Source organism: Dipodomys ordii, unplaced genomic scaffold (genome assembly GCF_000151885.1).
Source record: "Dipodomys ordii isolate 6190 unplaced genomic scaffold, Dord_2.0 Scaffold11235, whole genome shotgun sequence".
In the NCBI taxonomy this organism is placed as follows: Eukaryota; Metazoa; Chordata; class Mammalia; order Rodentia; family Heteromyidae; genus Dipodomys; species Dipodomys ordii.
The window spans coordinates 1-5,252 of NW_012278447.1; the positions used below are offsets into that span (position 1 = coordinate 1).

At 41.1% G+C, this 5,252-nt stretch overlaps 1 long non-coding RNA gene across 1 annotated transcript; it reads right to left on the reverse strand.

Annotated features, from left to right (window-relative positions):
- Positions 1-616: 616 nt before the first annotated feature.
- On the reverse strand, positions 617-3,833 carry LOC106002464. Its single transcript, XR_001175930.1, has 3 exons — positions 3,752-3,833; positions 1,434-1,489; positions 617-675 (listed from the first exon to the last, which is right to left on the reverse strand). It is a non-coding gene; the product is annotated as an uncharacterized LOC106002464 (long non-coding RNA).
- Between the last annotated feature and the right edge of the window lie 1,419 nt (positions 3,834-5,252).

The following is a 5,252-nucleotide window of genomic DNA, read 5'->3' on the forward strand; positions in this document are numbered from 1 at the left end:
CTCCATCAGAAAGAATGACATTGCCCCATTTGTTAGGAAATGGAAAGACTTGGGAAAAAATTATATTAAGTGAAGTAAGCCAGGCCCAAAGAAACATAGGTTCCACGTTTAATATTTTCTACCTCTAGCAGGGCGCCGGTGGCTCACGCCTATAATCCTAGCTACTCAGGAGGCTGAGATCTGAGGATCTCATTTCAAAGCCAGCCTGGGCAGGAAAATCCGTGAAACTCTTATCTCCAATAAACCACCAGAAAACCGCAAGTGGCGCTGTAGCTCAAGTGGTTGAGCACTAGCCTTGAGTTGAGAACTGAGGGACAGCGTTCAGGCCCATAGTTAAGCCCTATGAACGAAAAAAAAATTTTTTTTTCTACCTCTAACTTACACATTCTAACCTCAAATACAGTTTCTTCACATAACTACAATAGTTAGTGAAAAGCAAAGTTGCGTATAGATACATGATCAGTTCTCTGACCTTCACAGATACCTCTTCATATGTTACAATAAGTTGATAGCTTAAAAATGTCACAAAATACTGAATACTTACTTTGCTTGAGAAGGAACACAAGTCATTCCTTTCGACAAGGTTTTTAGCTTTAAAATATTAGTAAGGTTGTGTCATATTTCACTTACCTGTGTCTTTGTGAACATTTCTTCTAACATCTTTAAATTTACAACCTATAAGCAGTAATAAGGCAAGCAAAAAAAGTCAGTTTTTGGTCATATAAATGCAAATAGTTATTTTAGAAAATCATTCCATATGATCATTTGTATATTCCAATTCCAGTTTTGGATTTAATTTTAACTTACTACCTTTTTTTTTTTCCTGGTTGTAGGGTTTGAACTCAGAAGCCGGACCCTGTCCCTGAGTCTCTTTGTGCTCAAGGCTTGTGCTCTACCAATTGACCACAGCTCCACTTCCAGTTTTTGAGTGGCTAATTGGAGACAGTCTTCCAGGGACTTTTCTACCCAGGCTGGCTATGAACCTCGATCCTTAGATCTCAGCCTCCTGACTAAATAGGATTACAGGTATATGCCATCAGTGCCCTGCTTCTTAGATTCTTAAATAGGGATTCATAGATTGCAGCTGAAGCAGTTCCTGATCTAAATTTCTTTATTCTGTTACTGGTTGGAATCCTCAGCCTCATCCATACTCCAGAGTTTACGTTCTATTAATATGAGGATACTAAGAAATTAGAAATGTAGAGCTCTGAATACTACAGATATGGAAGGGCAGAAAAGTGGATCTATGATCCTTTGTCTATAACCTACCATGAAGGCTTCTAAAAATCACTGCCCAGTGCTGGTCTATGACAGTCTCTTATTGCTTGGTGATGTGGTAGCTAGCAAAAAAACCCCCAAAAAACAAAAAAACAAAAAACCCCTCCAAACTATCCTAAGTACATTAATAGGAAGCCAAATGTAGTGTTACTTACCTGGAAGAGCACATAAACCGAGAAACTGAGAACAATTTATTTGTGATAGAGGTAGCCTGAAAAGAAAAGTTTATCAAGTTCAGTTCCGTTTTTTAAAAGTCATAAATGGAAATTCAACTTAATACATATGAGGGCTTGCCATTGGATAGGCATGTTTTAAATGCAAGTTTTATAGAAGCCACAAAACAAAAATACAGAGTTAATATCAAAAGGTGAGGCATAAAATAGCCTAGAAAGGCTGGAAGTTTTCAAACAGGGACTTACTTGATTAAAATGGCAGGTTAATTTAAATTCACCTTAAGGACAGCAATGCCTGGACTGCTAGTAGTATCCAGTGTACCTAAGTTACCCTCTGGTATTTTGTACCCTGAGCCAGTGTGTTTTGCAGGCTGAGTAACTTTTCTGAAAAGCTCCAGGACCACATGTAATCTCAGATTTCAGAGGTTTTAAATTTTGGAATATTTCCATAGAATTTACCAGTTGAGCCTCCCTAATCTGAGTATCCAAAATCCAAAATGCTCTAAAATCTATAACCTTTTGAGTGCCTACATGAATTTTAAGAGTATTTCAGATTTCAAGTTAGGATGTTCACAGTAATCTTAGGTCAATGAGTTAAAAATGTCCATCTGACAATTCCATCCTTAATGTTCATTTTTACATTACTATTTTAAGATTTTTTTGTATCAGTACCTTAGCAGATAATTTTTTGGTTGGTTGTGGGGCTTGAACTCAGGGCCAGGGCACTGTCCCGGAGCTTCTTTTGCTCAAGACTAGCACCCTGCCACTGGAGCCACAGTGCTACTTTTGGCTTTTTCTGTGGTAGTAAGGAATGGAATCCTGGGCTTCATGCATGTTAGGCAAACACTCTCCCACTAAGCCTCATTCCCAGCCCTTAGCAGATAATTTTATATCATGAAAAACATAGGCCACCCATTTCTTGTCATTGATTTTGATCTAATGACATAATTCCAAGAAATCACAATCCCAGTTTGCAGATTTCAGGGACAGAGGCTCACCTTGTTGGCAAGTCAGCAGATGAATTTAGAGGAAAACAAGAGACATCATTTAACTACCATCTGCCATCAAAATTAGTTGGGTTTCTGAGCTTAAAAGGTGGCATCAAGCCAGGCACTGGTGGCAGACGCCTGTAATCCTAGCTATTCAGAAGGCTTAGATTGGAGGATTATGGTTCAAAGACAGGGCGGGAAAGTCCATGAGACTCTCATCTCCAATTCAGCACCAGAAAACTGGAAGTGGAGCTGTGGCTCAAGGTGGCAGAGTGCTACCCTTGAGTGGAAGAGCTCAGGTACAGCACCCAGGCCCTGAGTTCAAGCCCCATAACTGGAGGGAAAATAATGGTGGCTTCAAGGAGAAAAAGAAAAGTAATTATACTTCGATGACAAAATAAAGGAACATTAGAGACTGATACTCAGTACTCCTTTTCCCTTCCAGTAGGGGACAGTGCTTTCCTGAGGAGAGAAATATTTGACTGCGAGTTCCAGAGAATCTGACAAAACCATAAGCCATTGGATATGACTTAGTAGTTGATTTTCTATAGATGCACTTGATTAATTATATGCACTTGATTGATATAATTATCAATGTGCTTTATTTTTGTTTTTGTTTTTTTGCTAGTTCTGGGGATTGAACTCAAGTTTTGGGTACTGTCCCGAGCTTTTTTGTTGTTGTTCAAGGCTAGCACTCTTACCACTTGAGCCACAGCACCACTTCCGGCTTTTTCTGTTTATGTGGTACTGAGGAATGGAACCCAAGGTTTCATGCCTGCTAGGCAAGCACTCTACCACTAAGCCACATTCCCAGCCCAATGTGGATTTTATCTTAAATAGTCTGCCAACAGATGCAGTTCTATGACATATAATTCCAAGCATTATCTAGAATTAACAATGATAAATGATAGGCTATTTCTTTTCTTTTTTTGTCGGTCATGGGGCTTGAACTCTGGGTCTAGGCGCTGTCCCTCAGCTCTTCAGCTCAAGGCAAGTGCTCTACCACTTGAGCCACAGTGCCATTTCCGATTTTCTGAGTGGTTTATTGGAGATAAGATTCTCATGGATTTTCCTGCTTGCACTGGCTTTGAACCAAGATCCTCAGATCTCAGCCTCCCGAGTAGCTAGGATTACAGGTGTGCGCCAGGGGCACCTGGCACACTATTTCTTTTGTCTTAAAAGACATAAACAGAAAAAGCCAGAAGTGGCTTTGTGGCTCAAGTGATAAGAATGCTAGCCTTGAGCAAAACAAGAAGCTCAGGATGGACTGGCATAAAGAGAGAGAAAGAGAGATTATAAGTGCTTACATACCAAGAAATCTGAATTGGAGTCTGTTCATCTTCACCAGGCTCTTCATCTGAGGAGTCAAATTCACTTGCTTGTATTGAAATAGGCTTCAAAAGAAGAAGTTAACTTATGTTTACACAGTTTTAGCATAGGCAGTCCTAGCTTAAAGACTTGTTTATCCTGGATCTCATTTTTTCTCAGGTATAAAGGGAAAGAATTTGTTGATTCATTCACAAACTTTTCTTGAACACCTTCATCTGCCACACCCTGGAACTGCAACCATCCGTAAGCATGCAGCTTGCCTCCAGGGAATAGGAGGGAGAGGACGTGAATGTGAACTGCAGGAGAAAGGTTTAAACTAGAGTAGAAACCATGTGATGTACAGCCCAGAAGGAAATGACTACTTAGGGAGCTGCAGGTTTCACAGAGATGGTTAAACTGGTTTGAAAGAAGAGTGGGTTGTTTCTAGGCAAAGGGGAAGATGATGATTAAGAAAATTCAGACAAAGGGCTTTTTTTTATCAGGAACTGTGATATCAAAATAAAAGGGTCAGCCAGGTGCCAGTGGCTCACGCCTGTAATTCTAGCTACTCAGGAGGCTGAGATCTGAGGATCTCGGTTCAAAGCCAGCCTGGGCAGGAAAGTTGGTGAAACTCATCTCCAATGAACCACCAGAAAATCGGAAGTGGTGCTGTGGCTAACTTGGTAGAGTGCTGGCCTTGAGCTGAAGAGCTAAGGGAAAGCACCCAAGCCCAGAGTTCAAGCCCCATGACTGACCAAACAAATAAATAAAAGGGGCATGGTTTCTCAAAAGAAATCCCCCATAGAACCTAGTAGCTTGGTGCTGGGGAGAGTACAGGTAAACTAGCCTATTTCCAACTTTATGAATCACTAAACTAGAAAAATGGAAAACAATGGAGATGGCCCTTGCAGGCTGATTAAAGCTGAGCTCAATCCTAGAGGTGGCAATTCTCTATGAAAGACTTCTATATCCCCTGTTGGAATAAGTTAATTTTTTTGTGCCAATACATAGGCTTGAAGTCAGGGTTTGGGGTGCTGTCCCTCAGCCTTTTTGCTCAAGGCTGGTGTTCTACCACTTCTGACTGGAGATAAGAGTTTCACAGACTTTCCTGCCTAGGATGGCTTTGAACTGCGATCCTCAGATCACAGCCTCTTGAGTAGCTAAAATGACAAGTATGAGCCTCCAACACCTAGCTCCCTGTTGGAATTTTAATGGATTAAAAAGAAAGTTCCTACTCCCTGTTGTCAGAAACTGAGAAATCAGACTTTGGAATGGATGCAAAAGTTGGTGTTATTGAGTTTAAAATGCAGTTCTGCGGGCCGCTGGTGGCTCACCCCTTTAATCCTAGCTACTCCAAAGGCTGAGATCTGAGGATCGCAGTTCAAAGCCAGCCCAGGGCAAGTCCCTGAGACTCTTATCTTCAATAAAACACTCAGAAAACCAGAAGTGGCGCTGTGGCTCAAGTGGTAGAGTGCTAGCCTTGAGCTGAAGAGCTGAGGGACAG